This window comes from Schistocerca cancellata, chromosome 5 (assembly GCF_023864275.1).
Source record: "Schistocerca cancellata isolate TAMUIC-IGC-003103 chromosome 5, iqSchCanc2.1, whole genome shotgun sequence".
Lineage (NCBI taxonomy): Eukaryota > Metazoa > Arthropoda > Insecta > Orthoptera > Acrididae > Schistocerca > Schistocerca cancellata.
Window position 1 is genome coordinate 241,385,214 of NC_064630.1, and position 15,530 is coordinate 241,400,743.

General features: G+C 45.6%; 1 protein-coding gene across 3 annotated transcripts in view; it reads right to left on the bottom strand.

Moving 5' to 3' along the window:
- Window positions 1–15,530, bottom strand: part of LOC126187822 (probable cytochrome P450 301a1, mitochondrial) — a 357,451-nt gene that overhangs the window by 133,748 nt on the left and 208,173 nt on the right. The window lies entirely within an intron of this gene.

Genomic DNA, 15,530 nt, shown 5'->3' on the forward strand with positions numbered 1-15,530 from the left:
GAGGATACATATCAGGTTTGTTCTATATGGACGCCGTAACGCTCGTGAGCATTAGTTAGCTCTGAGATGGGATGTGTTGAGTTGATATTAGTCGAGAAGGCGACAAAGACGCCGTTATCGGCACCTTGCTGAGTATGAAAGAGGTCATGCCATAGGGCTTCGAGACGTTGGTTGTTCCTTCTGCGATACTCCAGAAAGGTTTGGCAGGAATTTATCCACTGTACATGAGTGCTGGCAGTGGTGGTCACTAGAATGTACAGTCCCAAGAAGAGCAGGCTTCCGACGACCACGTGGCATTACCGAGAGGGAAGACATCGTGGCACATCATACTGTATCTGCAGCAGCATTTTGAGCAGCAGTTGGCACCACTGTGATGCAGCAAACTGTTACAAGCCGGTCGCCCTGTAGTGTGCATCCCACTAACGCCAAGCCACCACCATGTTAGACTTCGGTGGTGTCTAACGCGAGCTCATTTGAGTGCATGGTGGAGATCTGTTGTACACTCCTGGAAATTGAAATAAGAACACCGTGAATTCATTGTCCCAGGAAGGGGAAACTTTATTGACACATTCCTGGGGTCAGATACATCACATGATCACACTGACAGAACCACAGGCACATAGACACAGGCAACAGAGCATGCACAATGTCGGCACTAGTACAGTGTATATCCACCTTTCGCAGCAATGCAGGCTGCTATTCTCCCATGGAGACGATCGTAGAGATACTGGATGTAGTCCTGTGGAACGGCTTGCCATGCCATTTCCACCTGGCGCCTCAGTTGGACCAGCGTTCGTGCTGGACGTGCAGACCGCGTGAGACGACGCTTCATCCAGTCCCAAACATGCTCAATGGGGGACAGATCCGGAGATCTTGCTGGCCAGAGTTGTTGACTTACACCTTCTAGAGCACGTTGGGTGGCACGGGATACATGCGGACGTGCATTGTCCTGTTGGAACAGCAAGTTCCCATGCCGGTCTAGGACTGGTAGAACGATGGGTTCGATGTCGGTTTGGATGTACCGTGCACTATTCAGTGTCCCCTCGACGATCACCAGTGGTGTACGGCCAGTGTAGGAGATCGCTCCCCACACCATGATGCCGGGTGTTGGCCCTGTGTGCCTCGGTCGTATGCAGTCCTGATTGTGGCGCTCACCTGCACGGCGCCAAACACGCATACGACCATCATTGGCACCAAGGCAGAAGCGACTCTCATCGCTGAAGACGACACGTCTCCATTCGTCCCTCCATTCACGCCTGTCGCGACACCACTGGAGGCGGGCTGCACGATGTTGGGGCGTGAGCGGAAGACGGCCTAACGGTGTGCGGGACCGTAGCCCAGCTTCATGGAGACGGTTGCGAATGGTCCTCGCCGATACCCCAGGAGCAACAGTGTCCCTAATTTGCTGGGAAGTGGCGGTGCGGTCCCCTACGGCACTGCGTAGGATCCTACGGTCTTGGCGTGCATCCGTGCGTCGCTGCGGTCCGGTCCCAGGTCGACGGGCACGTGCACCTTCCGCCGACCACTGGCGACAACATCGATGTACTGTGGAGACCTCACGCCCCACGTGTTGAGCAATTCCGCGGTACGTCCACCCGGCCTCCCGCATGCCCACTATACGCCCTCGCTCAAAGTCCGTCAACTGCACATACGGTTCACGTCCACGCTGTCGCGGCATGCTACCAGTGTTAAAGACTGCGATGGAGCTCCGTATGCCACGGCAAACTGGCTGACACTGACGGCGGCGGTGCACAAATGCTGCGCAGCTAGCGCCATTCGACGGCCAACACCGCGGTTCCTGGTGTGTCCGCTGTGCCGTGCGTGTGATCATTGCTTGCACAGCCCTCTCGCAGTGTCCGGAGCAAGTATGATGGGTCTGACACACCGGTGTCAATGTGTTCTTTTTTCCATTTCCAGGAGTGTATTTTCTGATGAAAGCAGCTTCTATCTCTGTGCCATTGATGGCGGTGTGTCTGTTAGGTGTCCAGTCGAGGGCCTGCAATCAACCTGTGTGCGTGTTAGACACGTATTGGAACTACGACTGGAGTTACGGTATGGAGCGCGATTTTGTATGACAGCAGGAGCACTCTTGTGGGTATACCACGCCCCCTAGCTCAAATTTGTACGTCAATCCGGTGATTCCAACTGTTGGTGTGCCACTCATGAGCAACATTCCAGGAGGTGTTTTCCAACAGGATAACGCTCACCCGCATACCGCTGTTGTAAGCCAGCATGCTGTACAGAATGTCGACATGTTGCCTTGGACTGTCTGAGCACCAGACAAGTCTCCAATCGAACAGATATGGGGCGTCATTGGACGCCAACTCCAGCGTCATTCACAAACGCATTAATTGTCCCTGTATTGACGGACTTCATTCAACAGACGTGGAACTCCATCCTACAAACTGACATCCGGCACCTGTACAACACAATTCACGCATGTTTGCTTTCAACGTCCTGGTGGTTATACCGGATAGCTGACAAGCTCCACAAAATGATGAAACGGAAAATGCTTATTGCTTACTACATTTTCACTGTTCATGCACTAAAACTGCCACATCAGTTCATAACGTTGTAATTTATTTCTTAATTACTTATTACCAATTGTATTCATTATACAACACATAGTTCAGGCTTATGGCGTCATAAATATTGAGCTGCGTGAAAACGAAACTGCAGGGCGAAATTGGCTAGAGATGTAGGTGAAATATGTGTGAAATATGTTAAATATATGTGAAACATATGTGACTTGTGTTTACATGGGAAAGCTGTGGTAGAGCATTCCTCCTACATCAGTAGATCTTCCTATCTGGGAAGAAATACGGTTGAGGTAAGAACAGCCTCTTGTTGCGGTGGGGTATTAACGTGGAGTGAGAAGTGGGGAGGAAGTGATGAAAAGACAGAGAGGTGGATGGAGGATGAAAGAGATGTGATGGTTGGGAACATATAGACAGGGAGAGTGGTGGGGTGAAATGGGTAGAGAAAGTGAGGAGATAGACAGAGGAAGGAAAGAGGGGCTGGACAAAGAGACAGGCAGGAGGAAATGGACAGAAAAACGGAAGAGTAGATGGCCAGAGAGAGAGGGAGTAGGAGATGGTCCAATAGAAGTGTTATAAATACATACTCATGCAATACCGGGAACACAGCTAGTTTGCCATAAAAGTGCCAAGCAAATTCGATAGTGTGGGAAGGCGCTGCCAGTCAGTCTGTCAAATGTATACACACGTCGTGCAGTGGTCACCGGAAGTTATTGAGAAGGAGAAACACATATGCACATTCATGAACCCAAAAGCACCACAGCTCAGGTCACAGCTAAAGATTCACAAGGAAGACTGTGCTTTGAGACCTATTGTTAACTACAGGAACACCCAGTTGGCGCAAACTAAATGATATTCAAATGAACAACTACACATTTGAAGTAAACTACTGTGTTGAAAACAGTTATACTACAGCACATGAGCTACTAAACACTCCTGTACCTGACAAGTTCCTGATATTATCGCTAGATGTCAGGAATTTATATACAAACATTCCCATAGATGAAGGAGTGAAGGTTCTTAAACAGAATCTCGTAAAGCACAAAAAGATATTTGTAGCTCAAATAGTTGAATTCATTAGTTTGCTTGAACTGATATTTAATTACAACTATTTCACTTTAAGTAATAAAGCATAGAGACAACCAAATGGTCTAGTAATGGACTCCAGAATATCAGTCGACCATAGTTAATACATTTATTAACCACCTTGAGCAAAAATGCTTCAATAGCAACTGCCCATGCACATAAGACATTAAGTTTTACAAAAGACATGTGGATGACACATTGTTAATAAGAGAGGGGGAAGGCAAATAACGTGTTGAGACAATAATTCAATCGTTCAACAGCATGCACAAGAACATTCAGTTCACTTGTGAATTTGAGAATGAGACCTCAGTAAGCTTTTTGGTCCTCATCATCACCAGAAAAAACAGTGCACGTGCCTAGTATTTACAGAAAACTACATATGTAAATATCCACGTGTCCGCAGCTCGTGGTCTAGTGGCTAGAGTTGCTGCCTCTGGATCACGGGGTTCCAGGTTCGATTCGCGGCTGGATAGGGGATTTTCTCTGCCCAGGGACTGGGTGTTTGTGTTGTCCTCATCGTTTCATCATCATCATTCGTGACAGTGACTATATTGGATTGTGTAAAAACTGGACTGTGTAAAAATTGGGACTTCGTACGGGCGCTGATGACCGCATAATTGAGCGTCCCACAAACCACACATTATCATCACCAAATATCTATGCTTCTTCATACCGCCTACATACACACAAATTTGTAGCTTATATATCCATATTGCACAGAGCATAGAAAATGCCCTTAAGCAATGAAATGCTCCAAAATAAAATTGAGGTCATCAAACAGGGATCAGCTGCAAATGGTTTTCAACCTATACTCGTAGAAAAAATGGTTAAGCTAGTTAGGAAAGGAATAGACAGAAACATAAATAAGAACAGCAAGCAGACAGACACCAGAACAGTATGCCTTCCGTACTTTGGCATTATTCCACAAAACGTATTTGAAATAGTAATGCTTTTAACAAGTTGTTGTAAAGAATGAAACAATTGTATAATTATTATATGTATCCGTGGTCCACAGTGTAAGTTAGTAATGAATGATCTCTGAGGCAAAGCACTATACCATACGTCGTTGCAATCTTTGATTTGTTTTGTTATTGGTCCGTGTTCTGCGAGACAAATTAAGTTATGAATGTATATTTATGACGAACCGCAGGGTTCTGTGAACTGGAACAGATTGTTAGTAACTCTGTCACCATTTAAAGTTTATAATTTTTGTACCATATTACGCTAACAACAACAAACAAGTGGCGTTGTTCCACCTGAAGATGGAGAGTATAAACTCTCGAAACGCGGCATGGGATAAAATTAAAAAAAATTACTAACGCAGATAATTGTACAGCCGCAGTTTTATAACAGTCCATCATGGACGGCAGAAGGTTTGAGAATGACGATGTAAAAAAAAATTATGTGTGGCTCAATGGCCTAGTGCAAGTCTTTCAGTCGGACGCCCCTTCGGCAGCTTGCTTGTTCCTAATCTACCCCACCAATCTTACCATGGAAATGGGACCTTACAGTTTACTTTTGAATCTGAACCTGGAGAATCTTGATATCATCGAGAGGTGAAGGCTGGGTTAAAAGCAAACTGAAAAATTTTCATGGTTCGGCAGAAACTCGATCCCACGACCTCTCCGTTTCCAGGCACTAGCTTTACCGCTAGTCCGTTAGGTGTGACAGCCGTTTTACCGCACGGGCCTGGCCGCGACATACCGTCCGAATAGGCCTAAAAATTATGTCAACTGAACCTATCGATACCGGACGTCGGCCTCATCCCTTGACATAATGATGCTGAGGTGTGTGACAACATACGTGTACAAACAGGAAGAGAACAGAACAAAGAAACTTAGATATGGTTACATAATTATCTGTAGTAACTGAATCGACCGATACCGGACGGCTTCTTCACGTCACATAATGATGTTGAGGCGTGTGGTTTCATACTTGCACAAACAAGAAGGGTACAGGACAATGATAATATTTTTTGCGCCTATATTAGTTTCTGGAATAGAGGGGTGCGTTGACAGACTGGTTGGTAGCGTAGCCTGAGGTCTAGGTTAGGTTGGAAGGTGACATTTGCACGTGAGTCGGAGAAGCGGTAGAAAAGGTTTCTATTAATCATAAACCTGCATCATGCTTGGCTTTGAATGGAACCCTTGCTATTTGTATTTTCTATTAAGCTTTTTAATAATCCCAAACTTTTTTGCAGATCATCCAGATATATTGAACTACAACCAGAAAAAGCGACACTAATATCTAGTCAGATTCTGAAAAGATTTCAAAGTGGTGCAGAGATTGGTAACTGGCTATAAATGTTCAGTAATGTAAAACTGTGCACTCCAAAAGAAGAAACAACAAAGTACCCTTTAACGCAGTACCAGTGGATCACATTTTGAATCGGACAACTAGTACAAGTATCTGGGTGTAGCAGTTTAAGGAGAATAAACGTGGAACAATGGTGTGGGCTCAATACTTAGTAAAGCGGGAGGTAAACTTTAATTCATTTTACGCTGCTTGGAATTATAGTCAATCTACAAAGAGGACAATTTACAAAATACTTCTGTAACCCATCCTAGAAGCGTGCAACACTCTAACAAAATATGACTGATAGACCACATTGAGAGTGTACAGAGAAGGGCAGCAGGAAAGGTTACAGCTACACTTCACTACAAAATTAAAGGATCACCGTATTGAAAGCAAGTAACTGCCTCCCACTGGGACGTATAAGTTTCAGATTTGGCTCAAGGGAGCGTACGACCTTCCTCAGTAACGGTGTGAAAGCGAGGCGACCTGCGACGTCATCCTTGTATTCGACAACGCTTCAAACTGCAATGTGTCGACGCATGCATGCGAAAAAGAGACCACAGCTCAGAAGTTCATGTGGCGTGTAAGGTGGGCTGACAATACCACACTGACACCAAATTTCACCACAATTTTGCCAAATCCAACGTGAACGTGTCACACGATGGGAAAGTTATCAGCCTCCCTTACCCACATTTTATCTCTTCTTTCGTCGCCTCTGCGATGGAGGCCAGAACCGCGACGCTCAGCGTTGAAACCACACAGTTTTCATATGAGTAGCGAAGGAAAACATTCTATACTGAGCCGTGATAAAAGTTGCTGTTTTGAAGAGCGCGCCGCTGCGCGTAGTGTGAAGCAATTGCCCTCCGTTCCTGGCGGTGGCGCCGCTGTGGCAATCGCAGCTTTGGTGTCTCCCTCTGTGGGAAAGGGGAAAGGTAGCCTGTTCACGTGCATTTAAGGGGCGCTATGAGCTCGCTAGGCACCCCCACCCTCACCTACCTTGGCCTCACCATTGACCGTCACCTCACCTGGATTCCTCATCTCCGCTCCATCCAATCCAAAGCCCACAACCGCCTCCGACTCCTCAAACTCCTCTCTGGCCGGACGTGGGGGTTGCACCCCTCTACCATCCTCCACACCTACAAATCATTAATCCGTCCCATCCTCTGTTATGCCAGTCCTGCCTGGATATCTGCCCCCCCCCCCCAAATTCTATAAGTCCCTCCAGATCCTTTAGCGTCATGCACTCCGCCTCGCCTTCCGTATACGCCTCCCGTCCCCCACGCGGATCCTCTATGATCTCATTCCTTTCCCCCATCTGCTCCTATTCCTCGAACATATCCGCATCCTCTACACCTCCCGCCGTCTTGAACCCCCTCACGCCCTGGTTGCTCCTCTCCTCTCCCATCCCCGCCCACTGCCACGTCTTCACCGTTGTGTCCCCCCTACCCTCCATCTCTACACCCTACATCTCCTTTCCCAAGGTGGCTTCCATCAGCTCCCCCTCCTGGATGATGCCCTCTCTCCCTCCATTTATCCTTCCTATCAACTCTGATCCTCACCCCCCCCCCTCCTTTCCTCTGTCCTTTCCTTGGGCTCCCTCTTCCTCCCCCCTTCCATCCTGTGTTTTCTCCCCGCCTATCATCTCCTTTCTCCCCCCCCCTGAGTCCTTTTGTACTCCCCTCCTCTGCTTTCCCCAATCCCTGGCACGTCTGCTCCGCACCCCCCACCCTCTTCTGGATCCTCCTCTTCCATTGGCTCCTTTCCCCCCCTCCCCCTTCACTTTTCCTCTCCTTCCCCCCCTCTCCCTTCACTTTTCCTCTCCTTCCCCCCCTCCCCCTTCACTTTTCCTCTCCTTCTCCCCCCTCCCTTTCTCCCGTCATCTGACCAGTTTCCCCCCCACCTGCTCTCGGGTGTGGTATGTCGTATTTGTGCCCACTTTTAGAGCAGTGTTTAAGTGAGTGTTCAGTGTTGTGCGTCCTTCCACAGTGTGGCGAACAGAAATCATGCTGACGCTGGGTGTGCTTTTTATATCTCTTGCGACCAGAACCCAGACTGTCACCGTGTTTTTTTAATTGTCTGTCTATTATTTTTCTGCTTCCTGTGTATTTTATTAGCTTCATCGACCCTGTGTTTTCTGTTTTACGCTCCAGAATTTTCTGCCATTTTTACCTTTCAGTCACCGATTTTATCGCCAACTGTTATTATTTTTTATTATCTTCATCTTTTTAAAATAAATTCTGTAGGCTGAAGAGCAGCGTAATAAGCTGCTGCCAGGGGAATCGAAACTCAATAAAGGTAAAAAAAAAAAGTTCGCTAGGCGGGAAGTCTGTTCAGTTGGTCAGCCAGGTCAGTGTGGGGCAGTCAGTGTCTGTGTGTCGTCCGGAGTGCTAGTATGTGTTAGGCCGCCAGTCTGCTCGAGTTTGCTCAGGCAATGGTCATTGGCGGTCGGATCGATCGGTTGGTCGGTCGCGCACTGAGATACGAGAAGACTTGTCCGCCTTGAGCGTCGGCGCATGTGAGGTCGCCACGTGAGTCCAGTGGGCCGCGCCGTATAGCGAGGGGTAGTGGCTTCGCGGCCGACACGAGAGCAACAGGAGTCAACCCACGACATTGGTCTGGCCGATGCGAGCTGCGACGCCGTGAGACGGGAGATCGGCGCGCCTTCCTGCGTTCGTTGAAGCGGCTGGCAGCGGACGGTTCGGAAGAGCGTTTTGGGGGCGCTGCGCCAGGTCTTCGCCAGACATCGCAGTTTTTTTAGAAGTTAATGATTCGTGATATGTTGTTTCATTTACTTGTTAAATTCTACTTGTTTTCTTGGTCAGTCTCTCGTCCCCAGCTTGCTCGTCTGTCTCCCGCCCGCATTTGTTAGGCAGTAAGTGTCTGTCTGTCGGTCTGCCGTACGTTAATAGCGGCCTTTGTCATGTTTGTCGGATTCGGTGTTTACGAATTTATTGCCTAAGGTGTAAAGGCCGAATTCCTGAAATATGTTTTTAACTTGCCTATCATCTTGAGAAGCGGTATATGTGTAATGTAGAGCATGTTTGCACATTATATGTAAGACTGCATTTCATGAATTTTTATTTAAATGGTCATTTTAATATATAAAGTTGCCACCCTTCCACCGTAAGAGTTTTCTTTTAAAAACAAATTGTACTTTCGGTGGCAAGTAATGTTTTTTTAATGTGAGTGTTTTGTAGCATTTCCATCTCTCCTACAGGGTGCATAGTTTATGTGTTTGTGCGAGTTGTTAAAATTTTTAGTTTAAAGTAATCTGGTGTGTTGCAGATTTGCACCAGTGTACTCTTTCAGAGGTTGTTGTGAGCGGTCGTGACTACGGCCATGTTAAAAGGGAGCGGCAAGGTTCTCAGCCCGATAGCTCATACTGTCAAAAAAATTGTTATTTGATTATAATTTTTAAATCTGTTTTTTTTTTAAAAAAAAGGAAAGGGTTTTTATGAATAAAATTTCCATTTGTTGAAAGAAATTTGTTTTCATCAGTTACCCCCTGGCAATTACTTCCACGCTCACATAGTGTGATTAAATGTGTTAATGTTCTTGATGAATCGCTAGTAAATAAAGTAAATTCTTTAAGAAAAGATTTTGAAAGTAAATTCATGGTTCATATACCACCGCTCAGAATCAGCACGAAAAGGCCTCCCTACTGGGGAGGAATATTGGGATGCACAGAAAAACAAGCCTTTTGAAGTTTTTTTTTTTTTTTTGAGAACAAGAGGGTTGCCATACCAATTACTTTGCATTAATTTTGAAAAGAAGATATGTCTTTCTGCCACTTTCTTCGTTGCATGCCAATGAGTAAGAAATCTATCAGAGATAATGCCAGGTGCTCCGGTGTGTAAGTGTATTTTAGGAGCTGGACTGCCTATAACACATTAAATTTCTGAGTGCCGGTCTCGAGTGCAGACGCCTCAATGCATTATTCTTGTAATATACACTCAGGTGACAAAAGTCAAGGGATACCTCCTAATACTGTGTCGGACTTTCTTTTGTTCGGCGTAGTGCAGCAATATGGTGTGGCATGGATCAAAAAGTCGCTGGAAATATTGAGCCATTCTGCCTCTATAGCCGACCGTAATTGCGAAAGTGTTGCCGGTGCAGGAGTTTGTGCACGAAATGACCTCTCGGTTATGTCCCATAAATGTTCCACGGGATTCATGTCGGGCGATTAGGTGGCCATATCATTCGCTCGAACTGTCCAGGATCTTCTTCAAACCAGTCGCGAACAACTGTGGTCCGGTGACATGGCGCATTGTCGTCCATAAAAAAATCCATCGTTGTTTGGGAACTCGAAGTCCATGAATGGCTGCAGATAGTCTCCAAGTAGCCGAACATAACAATTTCCAGACAATGATCTGTTCAGTTGGACCAGAGGATTCAGTCCATTCCATGTAAACAGAGCTCACACCATTATGGAGCCACTACCAGCTTGCAGAGTGCCTTGTTGACAACTTGGGTCTGTGGCTTCGTAGCGTCTGCGTCGCTCTCGAACCCTACCATCAGCTCTTACTAACTGAAATTGGAGCTTACGTGGCCAGGTCACTGTTTTCTAGTCGTCTAGGGTCCAACTGATATGGTCACGAGACCAGGGGAGGCCCTGCAGTCGATGTCGTGCTGTTAGCAAAGACACTCGCGTCGGTCGTCTGCTGCCACAGCCCATTAACGCCAGATTTCACTGCACTGTCGTAACAGATATGTTCGTCGTACATCCCGCATTGATTTCTGCAGTTTTTTTTTCAAGCAGTGTTGCTTGTGTGTTAGTTAGCACATACAACTCTATGGAAACGCCGCTGCTCTCGGTTGTTAAGTGAAGGTCGTTGTCCAATGCATTGTCCGTGATGAGAGGTAATGCTTGAAATTTGGTATTCTCGGCACACCCTTGACGCTGTGGATCTCGAAATACTGAATTCCCTAACGAATATAAAAGCAACTGAAATCACTCAACAGAGGAAAGTCCACTGGACCTGATGGGATACCAATTCGATACTACACAGAGTACGCGAAAGAACTTGCCCCCCTTCTAACAGCCGTGTACCGCAAGTCTCTAGAGGAACGGAAGGTTCCAAATGATTGGAAAAGAGCACAGGTAGTCCCAGTCTTCGGGAATGGTCGTCGAGCAGACGCGCAAAATTATAGATCTATGTCTCTGACATCGATCTGTTGTAGAATTTCAGAACATGTTTTTTGCTCGCGTATCATGTCACTTCTGGAAACCCAGAATCTACTCTGTAGGAATCAACATGGATTCCGGAAACAGCGATCGTGTGAGACCCAACTCGCTTTATTTGTTCATGAGACCCAGAAAATATTAGATACAGACTCCCAGGTAGATGCTATTTTCCTTGACTTCCGGAAGGCGTTCGATACACTTCCGCACTGTCGCCTGATAAACAAAGTAAGAGCCTACGGAATTTCAGACCAGCTGTGTGGCTGGATTGAAGAGTTTTTAGCAAACAGAACACAGCATGTTGTTCTCAATGGAGAGACGTCTACAGACGTTAAAGTAACCTCTGGCGTGCCACAGGGGAGTGTTATGGGACCATTGCTTTTCACAATATATATAAATGATCTAGCAGATAGTGTCGGAAGTTCCATGCGGCTTTTCGCGGATGATGCTGTCGTATACAGAGAAGTTTCAGCATTAGAAAATTGTAGCGAAATGCAGGAAGATCTGCAGCGGATAGGCACTTGGTGCAGGGAGTGGAAACTGACCCTTAACATAGACAAATGTAATGTATTGCGAATACATAGAAAGAAGGATCCTTTATTGTATGATTATATGATAGCGGAACAGACACTGGTAGCAGTTACTTGTGTAAAATACCTGGCAGTATGCGTGCGGAACGATTTGAAGTGGAATGATCATATGAAATTAATTGTTGGTAAGGCGGGTGCCAGGTTGAGATTCATTGGGAGAGTCCTTAGAAAATTTAGTCCATCAACAAAGGAGGTGGCTTACAAAACACTCGTTCGACCTATACTTGAGTATTGCTCATCAGTGTGGGATCCGTACCAGGTCGGGTTAACAGGGGAGATAGAGAAGATCCGAAGAAGAGCGGCGCGTTTCGTCACAGGGTTATTTGGTACGCGTGATAGCGTTACGGAGATGTTTAGCAAACTCGAGTGGCAGACTCTGCAAGAGAGGTGCTGTGCATCGCGGTGTAGCTTGCTGTCCAGGTTTCGACAGGATGCGTTTATGGATGAGGTATCGAATATATTGCTTCCCCCTACTTATACCTCCCGAGGAGATCACGAATGTAAAATTAGAGAGATTCGAGCGCGCACGGAGGCTTTCCGGCAGTCGTTCTTCCCGCGAACCATACGCGTCTGGAACAGGAAAGGGACGTAAAGACAGTGGCACGTAAAGCGCCCTCCGCCACACACCGTTGGGTGGCTTGCGGAGTGTAAATGTAGATGTAGATGTAGAAAGTCTGTCAGTTCCCGTCATGCGGCCATTATCATGTCGGAATCATTTCCGCATGAAGTAAAAATTACAGCTCCGCCAATGCACCGCCGTTTTATACATTGTGTACGCGACACTACCGATATCTCTATATGTGCATATCGCTATCCTATGATTTTTGTCACCTTGCTCTACTGACATACTGATAGGTTCTTTGTGAAATATCCGTCAATCTGTTCAACTGACGATCGTGTATGGCGACAACAACATCGTCTGCACAATGTCCTGGAGACGAGGCTGATCACCTGTAGGCACAGTGATCACTGTTGATGTTAGATCACTGCCTTTTGGGTAACATTTCTTCTGTTCTCTCCATTAATTTCTCCTGTCATCTAACCAAACACAGAACTGTCTGTATGTTGTTGTTGTTGTCTTCAGTCCTGAGACTGGTTTGATGCAGCTCTCCATGCTACTCTATCCTGTGCAAGCTTCTTCATCTCCCAGTACTTACTGCAACCTACATCCTTCTAAATCTGCTTAGTGTATTCATCTCTTTGTCTCCATCTACGATTTTTACCCTCCACGCTGCCCTCCAATGCTAAATTTGTGATCCCTTGATGCCTCAGAACATGTCCTACCAACCGGTCCCTTCTTCTTGTCAAGTTGTGCCACAAACTTCTCTTCTCCCCAATTCTATTCAATACCTCCTCATTAGTTACGTGATCTACCCATCTAATCTTCAGCATCCTTCTGTAGCACCACATTTCGGAAGCTTCTATTCTCTTCTTGTCCAAACTATTTATCGTCCACATTTCACTTCCATACATGGCTACACTCCATACAAATACTTTCAGCAACGACTTCCTGACACTTAAATCTATACTCGATGTTAACAAATTTCTATTCTTCAGAAACGCTTTCCTTGCCATTGCCAGTCTACATTTCATATATTCTCTACTTCGACCATAATCAGTTATTTAGCTCCACAAATAGCAAAACTCCTTTACTACTTTAAGTGTCTCATTTCCTAATCTAGTTCCCTCAGCATCACCCGACTTAATTCGACTACATTCCATTATCCTCGTTTTGCTTTTGTTGATGTTCATCTTATATCCTCCTTTCAAGACACTGTCCATTCCGTTCAACTGCTCTTCCAAGTCCTTTGCTGTCTCTGACAGAATTACAATGTCATCGGCGAACCTCAACGTTTTTATTTCTTCTCCATGGACTTTAATACCTACTCCGAATTTTTCTTTCGTTTCCTTTACTGCTTGCTCAATATACAGATTGAATAACATCGGGAACAGGCTACAACCCTGTCTCACTCCCTTCCCAACCACTCATTCCCTTTCATGCCCCTCAACTCTTATAACTGCCATCTGGTTTCTGTACAAATTGTAAATAGCCTTTCGCTCCCTGTATTTTACCCCTGTCACCTTCAGAATTTGAAAGAGAGTATGCCAGTCAACATTGTCTAAAGCTTTCTCTAAGTCTACAAATGCTAGAAACGAGGTTTGCCTTTCCTTAATCTGTCTTCTAAGATAAGTCGTGGGGTCAGTGTTGCCTCACGTGTTCCAACATTTCTACGGAATTCAAACTGATCTTCGCCGAGGTCGGCTTCTACCAGTTTTTCTATTCGTCTGTAAGGAAGTCTCGTTAGTTGTTTGCTGCCGTGACTGATAGTTCTGTCAACACCTGCTTTCTTTGGGATTGGAATTATTATATTCTTCTTGAAGTCTGAGGGTATTTCGCCTGTCTCATACATCTTACTCACCAGATGGAAGAGTTTTGTCAGGACTGGCTCTCCCAAGGCCATCAGTAGTTCCAATGGAATGTTGTCTACTCCCGGGGCCTTGTTTCGACTCAGGTCTTTCAGTGCTCTGTCAAACTATTCACGCAGTATTGTATCTCCCATTTCATCTTCATCTACATCCTCTTCCATTTCCATAATATTGTCCTCAAGTACATCGCCCTTGTATAGACCCTCTATATACTCCTTCCACCTTTCTGCTTTCCCTTCTTTGCTTAGAACTGGGTTTCCATCTGAGCTCTTGATATTCATACAAGAGGATCTCTTTTCTCCAAAGGTCTCTTTAATTTTCCTGTAGGCAGTATCTATCTTACCCATAGTGAGGTAAGCCTCTACATCCTTACATTTGTCCTCTAGCCACTCATTTTTGAGACGTTTTTATTCCTTTTTGCCTGCTTCATTTTCTGCATTTTTATATTTTCTCCTTTCATCAATTAAATTCAATATTTCTTCTGTCACCCAAGTATTTCTACTAGCCCTCGTCTTTTTACCTACTTGATCCTCTGCTGCCTTCCCTAATACATCCCTCAGAGCTACCCATTCTTCTTCTACTGTATTTCTTTCCCCCATTCCTGTCAATTGTTCCCTTATGCTCTCCCTGAAACTCTCTAAAACCTCTGGTTTAGTCAATTTATCCAGGTCCCATCTCCTTTAATTCCCACCTTTTTGCAATTTCTTCAATTTTAATCTACAGTTCATAACCAATAGATTGTGGTCAGAGTCCACATCTGCCCCTGGAAATGTCTTACAATTTAAAACTGTCTGTAAGCAAGTACAAATTCAAATACTGGAACCAAATGATAGTCTAAGAAAGTATCAGTGTATCAGCCACTTACGTGGCATGTAATGTAAGGTAAACCACGTCACACGTCATCTCTATGTCTGTTTTTAGCGAAGAAAACGATTTTTGTTTTTTTTTACAGGTTACACCACAAAAAATTCACTCCAAAGCCTTCAGTACATCAAAAGCTGTATTTATTCACTGTACGAGCAATGCGGAATGGAGATTCGTTGTTGTGCCAAATTAACTGATCAGTGAGTTCTTCGACTACTTTATTCCATATGACGACTGTCGATGCAAAATGAACGACAGAAGGTTCTGTCGATTTCACTAAAGTTGTGCGTCGACTGTAGCCGTTAATATATTGCCCAGAAGACAATCTATAACGAGAATCGCAAGTGTCATACATTTTGCGCGACCTACGTGTATAACATGATCGAGAGTTTTCTCCCCTCTGACAAAGAGAGATGCTTTCCTTAGAGATTCGGTGTGCTGCGATTCGTAGGTCCGGACCGGGCGCGTTTCAGATTCTTCTCCGCGTGCCGTGTCGTGAAACGATCGCCCCACATCGGAGAAAGAATGTGCGTATGTGAAAGCAGTCAC